Below are 14,028 nucleotides of genomic sequence, written 5' to 3' on the forward strand. Positions count from 1 at the left end.
TAGTGATAACACAAAAGCAGCATAACAATTCTCATTTTACTTTAATAACGACAGTACGAAGTCTTGGAGCAATTTTCAAGTTGTTCCTGAACAGAATGATCGCTGCACTGAAATCAGTTGCAACTTTATTTATGCATCCAATCCATGTAATTTAGACTTAATTCCGTTGTAATAAGGAGGTAGGACGTGCGTTAAGAATGTTTGTGGTATGAAATCCGAATGAAACGTTGACACTGAGCTCACGGCGAGTGCAGTAGAAAATTGTAAGATTAAATTAGGTCCGACTCATAGTAGCCACAACTAGTGAAGCTGAATTGTCGATATCTTCGAAATCGATAACTGACATTCCAGACTAGTGATTCGCTAACTCAGTGTCTAACACTGAATGATAGCCGCCGAGCTCATTTGACATTGGTTGTTTTAACTCAGTGAAGCAGCAATGTATAACAATGCAGCATATTTAGATAATTTAAAATAGAAAACCTTCAATGGATTAAAAATAAATGTCAAATGATTTCGGTGGCTATCATTCAGTATTAGACACTGAGTTAGCGAATCAGCTGGTCAGTTAGGCTCTTAGTTCAGATCATGGTGTAATGTCTACACCATTACCTTGATATTCAATTGAAAAAACATGTGATTTTTGTGGTGAGAAGCATAAGATATTGGTAAGACAATACTGTAATTGGTAGCGCGGAAATTAATATGAAACGAGAGCCTGGATGTAGAACAGTTCAAAGTTGATATGGTAGTTATAGTTATTTCGTTGCCTGAAAATGGAAAATTAGATCTGCTTGCTGGACCATCGTGGTCATTTATTTTTCTAAGATAAATAGTAAGCAATTCATATTTATGATTGCAAACTTGCAATAAGCCCAAAAATAATATTGTTCTCCTGAATAAATTTCGGCCACGATATCTGATCTCAACCGAGACTAGCCAACTACGCAGATGTTAGATATTGTAGTTCACAAATGCGTGCGTAAGTACAGGCGACTGTATATCCTCATTCTCACACTCCGATGGGTTGGCACGCCCAAGAGATTAGGCGCAGAACCAACAAGCTTTGTGCAGTCTCCAAGACACGGGGTGTTACGCTACCAACTTTTAGACTCCGGCCTACTACTATGAATTTCTTAACCTGAAACTCAAAAGCTTTTTTGGCTTAACTAGAGAATTTAATTCAAAATTAGCCATTGTACCATCCAGCTTCAATGATACATATCAGATGTCACTATTGTCGGTAGACCCATATTATTAGACCATACCATATTTAGACTATCGATATCTTCTCTCGTGAAAGCGCCATCACTAGTCACAACAATAAGACTGGCTACGATACGAGAGGGAAGCCTTGTTAAGCTTTTTTCGAAAGTTAATTACGAAATGGTAGTTTTCGTTGCTGGGAACAGAATTTCTGAGTTGCAGACAAAGATCTTATTAAGGCGCAGACTAACTTTTTGGAATACTTTAATATTTTTTGCTTAGCCCAACCAAAAGAGTTCAATATCTTTTATTTAGTTGATTTGTTTTTAGTCACACTCTTGCCAGCAGATCTGAAAAATGAACGAAAAATAATTGTTTCTTTCGGGTAAAAGCAAAACTAAGGGCTAATACATACAGACCGAGAACAGTGCGCGTTGCGCCCACGTTTGGGGGTGCCTGTTTTCATTATAACCATTTCAATCCTATGTCAAAGTAAAGTAAGTTTAAGTTGAGAAAAACACAGCAGCCGCGCTTTACTGCCACTCCACTCTGTCAGTGTGCATTACGCCTTAGTGCTTTGTTGATGCTCCGTTATGTAGGTATACATGTCATGAAGTTTATAAATGATGCTTCATAAGCGTGGATTTTGGTTTTCAAAAACCCTGTTGTAACTCTTTTTTCCGGAATGAAAAATATTATACCTTTTATGGACAAAGATTGTTATGGCTATATACTCACGTATTTACAATCTATACTTAAAATGGAATTCACTCACGATAGTTTAAACGTTAAAATATTAGAACTATGCCATTTCTTAATATCCGCGTAAAAATTAATTAGATACAGCTTTTATTAATTTTCAGGCAGACATCTTATTGATTGGACTGAATGTCTCTAGGGATTATTTTATTTATCACTAGTCGGCAAGTACTCTCAATAAGTAATTTTTTTATGTAAGAAAAATCGGTAAGTATTATAAGTATAAGAAAAATCTGTAAGTAAATATACTACCGAAGAACAAACTTGTCTAAACGTGAAAGCCGTAAAAAAAATGGAGTTCCGGCGGAGTATAACAAAATCCATTAGCAACCGTCCCGGTGGACGCGCGGCCTTCCGAATCGGAAATTACATTAAAAAGCGATACTTTTCAACAGCAGCTGAAGAGAAGATAGTTTCAAGGAAATGCAAAAAGCGCTGATTTCCTTTGAGAGAGGAAAATTTTTTAGTTCGCTTGCGTTGAAATATTGAAAAAATTCAATTTATTACAAATTCTAAGAGCATTTAAGCATATAATTTGAGCACTAAGTTTTTCCTTTTTGTCTTGTTGGATCTTGTCGGTAAATTTCACGTTTTACTTTTTTTCGCCGACTTCTTTTTCTAGTCACATTAAGAATGAATTGTGGTATCCTTCAGCTAAGCACTAAGATTGTGCTAGGAATATGTGTGAAAAAACAGTTCAATGGGCACCATGCAACCTACGCGAACACTATACACCTGCACGTATAGATTCGCGTCGTGGACGCTCCCAGAATGCAAGAAGCGATCATCTTGCATTCCGCGTTCATGACGGTCAGTATGGCCGTAGCTTTAAATAAACGACGTAAAGCCAAGCCAGTTCTCCAAATAAAATAAAAGGTTTTCTTTGTAACACAAAAGATTACAGAATAAGTCACTTATCTTCCAAATATTTGACCTACATCCTGATAAGGTATCCTTAGGCTGTCGGAGAGTCGTCATAAAGGATAAGAGGGTTACCCTTGTATTGGTTTCCTTGAGGATTTTGATTTTCGGATATCGCCTTTGCCATTCCTTTATGATGCTTGGATTGTCAGACTTGAATGAACAATTCGATTAGTATAATGCACAGAATTCGCCATATTTGCTCTACTGTAATATCAAAAGTATGGTTTACCGTTACCCATAGAATTATTAAGTACCTACTAGTATGAACTAACAGTAATAAATTGTAATAAAACCTTACATGTGTTTTAATTTATATATTTTAATCTAACTTACATAATTTTGTATCACCTGACTTCCAATTCGATGCGTATGCAACCCACATCAATTTATTGAGAAGATGCTAACTACGGCTAATGTGAACATGACGTTACGTTCAACCTATGAACTCTATACATATTATTACAGTATTAGTAGGAATTTTGCGGGCAATTGCTAGTAAAATATAACAGACACTCAATTTCTCTACTTTTCAGTTCATGTAATCAGCTCAGACAGCACTTTTAATTTGAAGTCAGACACCGCGGTACAAAAACCTATCACGTAGGGGGATGTCATTAGTAGTTTAGTATTATTTTCATTAAATGCATAGTTGGGGAGGCTAGGGGATTGCTACGTGGATGGAATTGATAGCCTCGTCGACGGGACCTCCCCCTTTCCCCGTCATTGTAGTTATGTGCATTTTGCAGTATATGGTTTAATTTAATACCTTGATGTACCTAGTTGTATATCAAAAGTGTTGTATCGAGCTTGCGAAAAACGAGGACACGTGAATTTTCACGCGACACACACAAATTTCATTAAAATCGGTTCAGTCATTGGGCCGTGAACACGTAGCAGACAGACAGACAGACAGAAAGACAGCCAGACACACTTTCGCATTATTATTATAGGTATTAGTATGGAAGTATGGATGAGAGAGGGGGACGTCCCGCACACCGGGTTAGTGTGGGGCTGTGCGGTTGTGCGGGGCGTCCCCACTCCGATTGCCATTTCGACCTGTCGCGTACTATAGGTATACTTGTCGAGTGCTTAAACCAAAATTATTTCTTTGTTTCTCTTTATTATTGGCCATAATAACCATAACGTACATGAGTGTCCTCAGCCTATACAGAATTTAATTAAAACCTTGTATGTAATATGCAGAGTACCGCCATTTTTAGGATTTAAGCGGTATATTTCGACGGTGAAAAAGGACAGTTGCATACTCTCCCGATATTGCGAAACTTGATAAGGGTCAGGCTCGTTAGGGCGATACGCTAACAACTAGGTACATGGGTTGTCAATGGTCAATGTGAGATAACGTAAAAATACACTAAGTACTAAAGATTTTTATACTATATCAAATGTGAAAGTGTGGATGTTTGGATATTAGTATGTTTGTTACTCAATCACGCAAAAACTACTTTTTATCCCGGAAAATCAAAGAGTTCCTACGGGATTTTAAAAAACCGAAATCCACGCGGGCGAAGCCGCGGGCATCCTCTAGTAATGATATACAGTGATGGCCTACAGGCATAACGCATATTTGAGACAAAATATTATAGCATGCAACCTAGTGACAGATATCAATGTCGCAATGTGTTGCTCTGGCGTAAAATGGTCTTTACAGTGATTGACTAAAGGTTGATTTTTCAACTGTAAAATAACTTCAACCTGAGGAATAAAGAGAATTTAATAGTTTTTGTATAGGAAATCTGTCAAAACGTTAAAAATTAATTGACGATTCAATTTAAATTAACTTAAAAAATTTAAATTTTTACAACACTTATAGCACAATGACCAGTTGGTCCAGCATTTCTACGCTTTTTCTACGGGTCTTCTAGAGTGACGTCACACCATAGATTATTTATAGGATAACTGACGTTAAGATGGCTGTACAAAACATTATGATGACTTTATACAACACTCGTCTAACAGTTGATACCTAAAAAATGAATATTCAATCAAGCACTTAATTCTTTGAAGTAATCAGCAATAATATCATGCAGTTGTATAAATTATACGTCGCGTTATTATTGATGATTTCATACAGCCTTTATTTCACATCGGAAAATATGTGAAAAATATTCTGACCAAGAAATATTATATTATGACAAGAACTAGCTTCAATATTTCATTCTCTTTGACATATTATGCAGAACAAACAGTGTACCTATTGATGCAAAGTTTCGACATACTCGAATAAAATTTCTCCTTTAAAACTAGGTAGGTATGTGTTGTGGACTCGCGCTATTTTCACAATTTTATTGCATGCATGTATTGATGAATATACGAAACAAAGTCTTGCAAGGTATTTTATTACTGTAAATTGAACAGTTGAAAAGAGCAACCGCCGAGTTTCTTGCTAGTTGTTCTCGGTAGGAACGGCATTCTGAAACAGTGGTAAATTATTTTGACGATTCAAAAGCACTTGTAAAAGTCTACTTGAATAAAAATTCATTGTTTTTTATTCTGTTCTGTTCCGTTCTGTTCCCCTCCGCTGCGCTCCATTCCATTCCCTTCCATTCCATTCTATTCTATTCCATTCCATTTTATTCCATTCCATTCCATTCTATTCTATCCGCTCTTAGTTTACCTGATCAACCCATTTCCGCCCCACTGCTGAGTACGGGTCTCCTCTCAGAATGAGAAGGGATTAAGCCATAGTCTGCCACGCTGGCCCAATGCGGATTGGCAGACTTCACACAGACATTTAGAACAGATCATAAATGTAAGCTTGAACATTGCTAAATCCAGCAGTGTAGGTATTTGAAGTTATATCAGTCAGTCAGTTTCTGCTTTTGTAAACACTTCCCAAAACAAAACAAAAATGTCGCGCTTTGCTAAACTTAGTTAAAAGTGACATAAAATCAATTCGCTTGAGTTCACTGCATTATAAAATTGTAATACCATTATCATGCAGGGAAGCATACTTAAGCCCTCTTATGCCATTATTGCAAAAAGCCACTCTGCTATTATGTGTAATCGTACGGCACTTATCGATTCTTACTTTGAAATGGGTCGATCAGAGCATATCGTTCTTGTTTTCTGTTACTTTGAGCAAAATGATGTTCTGTCTGTAAAGCTTTCTGGGATTTTATTTCAGAAGAATAATTCAATAATTAATAATAATCATCAAGGTAGATAAATTGCATAGATACCTATTACAAAGTCAATAATATATAGTATATACTGTATTGTCCTAGTACGTTGCATCGACGAGGCCAAGACAGACATCAATTAGTTTAGTAATCCACGTGTAAAGCCGATGGAATTGTACCTGGATCCCAGTAATTATGGCCACACTACACCCTGCAAGTATTAAGACTTAATCTGTACTAAATTAGTACGTCGTTTTGTGTGGGTGTCTCGAATGGTTGGTTATACAGAGCCTTTTGTGATTACCGAGAAATAGTTGTACGAAATAATGGGTATTCTTTATAGAATTTACGTAATATGGTAGTTATAAGGGTTTTAATTTAATGAATTTTCCTATGGAGAAGGAAGATGTGTCTGTTCCATGGCCAAGCAGTTAGTTGTAGAAGTGTTGGGTATAGTAATTAAACGTAGCTGAATTAATATGACCCATCTGATCCGAGTTGGGCTCAATGTCTGATTGACTAATGCGGGGATTGAATACATAATCTGTAGTTGTAGTTGAATTTTGTGTGATATAGAGAAAAAAGAAATAAATGTACTTAATAAAATTGTATCGAAAAAAACATTATGTGATACCTGAAAAGCTTTGAAAATACTTTTCTCTCCGCTAACCGCAAAAAAAAGTTTTAGGTGGCAATAAAAATATAGATATTACCACCTATTTATGTTTAAGCAATTTTGCGGGTAGTTCCCCTTTACAACTAAGGTTCGCGTTAGCCCTCCTTTTTGAAATATCGCCCCATTTGTTCGGTATGAAATCCAACGCGGCGATAAAGGCCGGCAATTCCCCATTGATCCCTAAAATTTGGCGAACATAAAAACAAATGCAGTCTCCTGTGAACCCCTCAAATCGGAAAGAGCCTTAGAATGCGTGGTGCATAAGCTGACAATTTAAAAAGATGGGTTACACACGTAAGGCAAAAAATTGCTCAAAAAGTTTTTTACGAGTAGTTAATATTACTAATATAGGGATATACAGCACAAAAAATACTTTAAAACTATCCAACCAATGTGTCCCAAAACTTTTTCATTAGAAAGGCAATAATGCGAAGATAGTTTCACTAAAACAATGCATTAGGCACATTCTTTTTTTAGCGTAGTTCAGCATACGCCAGGTATCCTCAAAATTAATAAACCCTTAGCTGTGAATTTACTTGATCATCTCTAACTAAGAATGTATTACACCGTTTTCTAAAAGTCTTGGTGATATTGGATGAAATACCAATTGTTGGTATACGGCCTCCTAGTCGAAAAGTCCATGGTACGAATCTCGGGCACGCAACTCTAACTTTTTTGACTTGGCCAGCGTGGTAGACTATGACCAAACCAAACTTTTCTCTTTCTAAGAGCCGTACTTAGTAGTGAGTTAGTGATATATGATAATGTTTCGTCTAACCCAGAGCTTCAGTTTATATCGCAACGTAAAACGTTACTGTATCGAATATCGAAACGCCTTTAACCACCAGACCAGACCTGAGCCAATTTAACTCAATTGGTATTGGAACGAGTCCTATTGCTATCAAGTACTTGGCTGGTCTGTTGAGGCTGTATCTGATATTCCAATAGTCCTTACGGCAAACTTCATGCAAAGTTGGGTATTGTACCTGCGAGTATGCTAACGATGGTACCAGGAAACTAGAACATCGAGAAGCATATTTCGAAATGCAAACAGCAACTGCTCGTAGTGTGCACACACTCATAGACAATTTACAAGAGGAAGGCATGAAGCAACGACACGTCGGGCTCTAGAGCGACAAAGTGAGAAAAATATGGTTGTTCAATATTTATGGGATTTTTATTTCCGTCGTTTAACTTCGGATACACGTTGACAGACGGCAGGGGACAGTGCAAAGCGAAGATAACGCTGGAAGCGCTGTGTGACACTGATATTAGTATCCATTCGTCTGTGCTAATTTGAAATGGATGGGTGAGAGAGGTAAGTTATATTGGAAACATGGAGATGTCATATTCCAAAAAATCGATGGCTGAGAAAAGCTCGTTGAACTAAGTATCTGTAATAACAAAAATTGATACTTAAAATAATCAAAGAAAAAAATATGATTTGTACTAAAATAAATAATATGTATGGTACTATGTGCCTGATACCTACTTGACCTATTTAAATGAAATCTGAAACAAATTTTTTTCTCAAACCGTAGTTATAACCAATAAATAAATTGTTATTGTAGGTACACTTTCTAGTGAGTCAAAGAATCACGGTTTTCTGTACTTCAAATTTGGAACAATTTTCAAGAACAACAAACGCTTAAGATCTCTAATAAAATTTATCAGGTTAAACAAGTGTAAATTAAAAATTTATAACACCTCCGATAAGTGAAGGTTACAGTAACTAGAAAAGAACTGATAACTTTCAAAAGGCTGGACCGATTTTCTTGGATTATAGCTAAGGACACTCTCGATCAAGCCACCTTTCAAACAAAAAAAAACTTAACTAAAATCGGTTCATTAGCTTAGGAGCTACGATGCCACAGACACACAGATACACACGTCAAACTTATAGCAATCCTCTTTTTAGGTTGGGGGTTAAAAAATACTCTACCTACTAAAAATACTCTGAGAAACTTGGCCAACAGTTTAATTATACAGAGTAAAGTAAATGTTCATGAAAAAACTTTTAGTGCTAGTTTTGAATTTTCAAGTCATTTCCAGACATTTTATAGTCGGGCCTGTCTCCGTACGTTGTTTTTCTTGGCTGGTGCATTCATTTGGCGCGGCTTAGGAGGATAAATAATGCATGCGCCTCCAGGGGTCATCGGTATTCCGCGACAGTGCTCACCATGTCCGAACTACACTACTCACTCCCTGCTCTTTATGTTCTCCTGGTACAATGGTTCATTGTTCCGTACATACGATGTTGGATTGTTGGGACAATATGACTTTTATGTGTCTGATCTCTGTAAGAAATAGAGGATATTATTTTATCACTATCGGAGTAAGTCATATAATATTATTAATACATGGCATAATATTGTATAGCAAATCTTTGAAAAGAGCAACCGCCGAGTTTCTTGCTGGTTCTTCTCGGAAGGAAAGGCATTCCGAACCAATGTTACGTGGGCGGTCCCAAAATGAATTGGCCTGATATAGTTCTAAGCAACATATCGATACATGTTATGTTATATCGGACAGTACGTTTATCGTGTTACTTTATATACTAAAATGCATCGACATGAAAAGCGTAGTCTCTGCTCAGCAGTGGTTTGAACATCAAGATTCGCGTGTTTTTTGGAAATGTCGAAAACCGAATATCGAAGCGTCACAAGTTTCTGTTTAATGAAGACTTATCTCCCGCCCAAATAAAAGAACGATTAGATGATGAGTACAAGGAGTCTTTCCCCTCGTATAGCACAGTAAGAAACTGGGTGAAAGAGTTTCGCTTCGGGAGAGAAACGGTCGAAGGCTTCGGCCATGACGGTCGACCGGTGAAAGTGTTCTCTCCTGAAACTATTGCTGTAATCGAAGAGGAGGTTTTAAGTGACCGCCGTTTGAAGATTAGAGTAATTGCAGCTAGACTTAGGCTCTCTAAAAGTACCATCCATCGTGCAATCCATGACCATCTTCGTATGAAAAAAGTTAGTGCAAGATGAGTTCCGAAACTTCTTTCAGCTGTCCAAAGACAGGAGCGAGTGCGCTGTGCAACCGAGTTTTTAGGTCTTTGGGACGAAAACACAAAGAATGTAATCGAGCGGCTACTTACTGGTGATGAAACTATGGTCTTATATCATGATCCAGAAAGCAAGCGCGAGTCAATGGAATGGTGTTACAAGGGTGAAAAGCCATCTAGAAAGGCAAAGGTGCAAAAATCCACCAAAAATGTCTTGTGTACAATCTATTGGGATTCTCAAGGGATTTTGATGGTAGAATTTAAAAAACGTAATACAATCGTAAACGGCGAATATTATGCTTCATTACTATATAAACTGCGAGACACGATTAAGGAGAAGCGCAGAGGCAAGTTGTCTTAAAGCGTCCTGTTGCTCCACGACAACGCACCCGTTCACACTGCCGGTGTTCCGAAGGCTGCAGTTTGTGAATGCGGGTTCACGGAACTGGAACATCCACCGTATAGTCCAGGCCTGGCCCCGTCAGACTATTATTTGTTCCCAAATTTAAAGCGGGGCTTAAGAGGAAGGAAATTTTCAAACGATGAAGAATTGCAGGCGGCCGCCTTTAGTCATTTTGAAGACAAAGATTGAAGTCACTTTTATGGAGGTTTAGAGATGTTAGTTCTCAGAAGTCAAAAGTGTGTTTATATTAGTGGAGATTACATAGAAAAATAAAATTGGTTTCATCTCATTTTGTTGACTATTTCATAGCTAGGCCAATTCATTATGGGACCGCCTAGGTAGATGCCTAATTGAATAAAAATATTTTGATTTTTTTAACTATTTTCTTAAATTACAAAGTACTAGTAGGTATGTTAACTGGTTCTTCTAATAAAGAAACACAGACCAAAGAATAAGCACGATTACTCAAATTGTTCAAAAACTATTAGACTACAGGCCCATGTTCAAAAATGGATGGGTCATATGAACCACCAGGTGACGTATACAGGACGATATAAGAGCATAAAATAATAAGATTCAGCACTATGCCGTCACTTGTAAGCTGTCCAACAGAGTGCTGGTGAGAATTCAAAAGTGCAGGTAGAGTGAGTACATTTTGGTCATATATTTTTGTACGGCATTTTTACCATCGATAGATCCATGAAAAATAATAAGAAAGCGCGCAGTGCCGTAAAAAAATGGTGCGCCACAAAGTCAGTAATTTTTTTGATTTTCTGACCTTTTCCGGGGTAAATTTGGTCATTTAATTCTGTACGGCACTAGTTTCATACTGTTTCAATACAGCCTCTAATCCATTATTCCGCAACGCCGTACAAAAATCATGTGACAAGGGGAAAAAATTGAGGGTAGCAACCCCCTCTCTTTCCGTGGTTCGGGGGGTGATTTGAAAAAGTACGGCTTTGGTTCCAAAACATTATCTAGCACTCAAAAGTACTATTAAAAATAATGCCGTCAAAAAATTAGTGTTCATTTGAATGTGTATCAATAATTATCTTAATTTCATGGTATACTTGATTTTTAAAGCTGTAAAATCATTTGACTCTGTACGGCAACTTTTTTTTTAACATGATAGTGTAAAATACTATTGTTGTATAGTATTGCCGTTCAAAAGAAACTGTTCTAAAAAAATTAAAGAGAAATACAAAAACTGAAATTTTTCAAATTATTGCAAAAGTTTAAATATTCATAGATTAATAAAATATAGCAATTTTCTACGCTTTTCCCTTGTTTTAAATAGTATTAAGATACATAAATTAGGAAAAAATTATGCCGTACATTTTAATGCAGACCATATCTTTTAGGCTGATGAAAATGACGCTACTATTTTAAGGGTGTAGTACTTTATGGCCATCTGATACTGTACGGCATTAACATATTTTTGAAGAGAACAATTGATAATATGATAAAATCACTATGCCGTCTAACTGAAGTGAACGGGTGTGTATATAATATCCACATCCCCTACAAACCTTTGGACCAACGAAAATGTACGGCATGTAAAAAAATATTATCTATGCATAAAACACTTTCAAAATAAATTAATTTTATGTTGTTTCAAATCATCCCCCGGACCACGGAAAGAGAGGGGGTTGCTACCCTCAATTTTTTCCCCTTGTCGCATGATTTTTTTACGGCGTTGCGGAATAATGGATTAGAGGCTGTATTGAAACAGTATGAAACTAGTGCCGTACAGAATTAAATGACCAAATTTACCCCGGAAATTGTCGGAAAATCAAAAAATTTACTGACTTTGTGGCGCACCATTTTTTTACGGCACTGCGCGCTTTCTTATTATTTTTCATGGATCTATCGATGGTAAAAATGCCGTACAAAAATATATGACCAAAATGTACTCACTCTACCTGCACTTTTGAATTCTCACCAGCACTCTGTTGGACAGCTTACAAGTGACGGCATAGTGCTGAATCTTATTATTTTATGCTCTTATATCGTCCTGTATACGTCACCTGGTGGTTCATATGACCCATCCATTTTTGAACATGGGCCTGTAGTCTATATGATTCCCTATTTCGAACGATCTACTTATATTGTTTTTCAGGATACAATGTACCTATCTTATAATATGTTAAACTAGAGTAGGTAGTTTCAGCGAGAAGCGTGCACGGACAGACAGACAGACAAAAATTGAGAAAGTGTGATTTGGGCTCTTGTAGCTTTAATATGGTTTCCCCCAGTTACAGTTTTTAAAACATATGTATATTTTATTGTATAGAAATCGTCCGGTTACAGTTTTTTTATAAGTGAAGAGATCTCACCGTACTCAAAACAAAATAACAAGGTAATCACTTCACTCGGCACTTATTGCAAACTATTCTAAGTCGATAAAAAATAGCTTGCAAATCCCAGTAGTTTTCACGAATGTTGCCAAAGTAGTCGAATAGAGCATGTGATAGCTTACTCGAAAGTTTTAGCAAGGGGGTATATTTCGTAACACGTAGTTAAATCACAAATATTATAAAGGCGAAAGTTTGTGTGTGTTTGTGTGTGTGTGTGTGTGTGTGTGTGTGTGCGGGTGTGTGTATGTTTGTTACTCCTTCACGCTAAAACTACTTGGACGGATTGGGCTGAAATTCAGAATGAAGATTGATTATACTCTGGATTAGCACATAGGCTACTTTTATCCCGGAAAATGAGAGAGTTCCCACGGGATTTTTAAAAAACTACATCCACGCGAACGAAGTCGCGGGCATCAGCTAGTGTATAATACGTTGTAAATAACTGGTACATACCACGATTAACTTGTCGAACACCTAATTACATTTGGTGGTGTGTAGTAAAAAAGTGTGTTATAATTATGTCATCAAACCACGAAATGAGCCTAAAATCATTAACTTAGTTAAATGAATTTGAAAATATAAAACAATTTTTTTTAACGTTTTTACTTTTTAAAACAGTCCAATATTATAGTGATGATGTACTTTACATCTCTACTATACAGGGCAACTGTATAAACTAACAGAGCCCTTTAGATCCTGTAAGTAACTACTCAAATATACCGTTTTTGAATGGATCAACTGTTTCCATTTTCTTCTGTCGGTGGCTATTTAAGCAGTAGTGTGGAACGGACACGAATTAGATCACTTCGATGGTAAGCGGCCTCTCCCTCTTCTGCCCTCAGTGTAACCCGTAACAATCAACTTCTCTAGGCTGGTATTTCCACGCTGTATGTCGTATACGATATAAAAATATAGTATGCTTACGGAATAGGATTAGAAATCCCTACGGAATCCACTTTCATACTATTCGCTATTTACCGCCTGCGTCTAGCAAATCGATATCGTTCGTCGCAGATGCAGCTCCTCCAAAAAGATTTTGTTCCTACAACAAAATAAAGGAGGAAGGTACATTTCTATTTATTGAAAGTAAGAATAGAATTTTAGTTTAGTTCCAGTTATCTAAAGTTATAATAAAAGGAAAAGGTCACTGACTGACTGATCTATCAACACACAGCTCAAACTACTGGGCGGATCGGTTTGTTTGGCATGCAGATAGTTATTGTGCCGTAGATTCTTGAAAATTCAAACCCTAAGGGTGTAAAATAGGGGCTGGAAATTTGTGTAGAAATAACCCTTTTTTATTCATCGCGTACACTTTGAAATTTTTATTATTTGTGGTTACAGCCCCAATACAAATACACATTCTGTGAAAACTTCAACTCTCTACCTATTACGGTTCACGAGATACAGCCTGCTGATATGTCTATCAGCAGGCTGTATCTCGTGACGGACGAACAGATCGACGGACGGACGAAGGTCACACGAACGGATGATCGGACGGACGAAAAGATGGACGGACGGACGAAGGATGGATGGACAGAAGGACAGACAGACGG

The 14,028-nt window shown here is 37.0% G+C and overlaps 2 long non-coding RNA genes across 2 annotated transcripts in view; one reads left to right on the top strand and one right to left on the bottom strand.

Annotated features, from left to right (window-relative positions):
• The window catches only part of LOC123870111, a 21,103-nt gene extending 18,370 nt beyond the window's left edge, over nucleotides 1-2,733 (bottom strand). The window contains exon 1 of the long non-coding RNA XR_006797014.1: nucleotides 2,674-2,733. This is a non-coding gene — a long non-coding RNA (uncharacterized LOC123870111). The remainder of the gene's footprint in view (nucleotides 1-2,673) is intronic.
• The window catches only part of LOC123870110, a 22,290-nt gene extending 11,517 nt beyond the window's left edge, over nucleotides 1-10,773 (top strand). The window contains exons 3-4 of the long non-coding RNA XR_006797013.1: nucleotides 753-757; nucleotides 10,761-10,773. This is a non-coding gene — a long non-coding RNA (uncharacterized LOC123870110). The remainder of the gene's footprint in view (nucleotides 1-752; nucleotides 758-10,760) is intronic.
• The last annotated feature ends 3,255 nt before the right edge of the window (nucleotides 10,774-14,028 follow it).

Source organism: Maniola jurtina, chromosome 12, assembly GCF_905333055.1.
Source record: "Maniola jurtina chromosome 12, ilManJurt1.1, whole genome shotgun sequence".
Classification (NCBI taxonomy): domain Eukaryota; kingdom Metazoa; phylum Arthropoda; class Insecta; order Lepidoptera; family Nymphalidae; genus Maniola; species Maniola jurtina.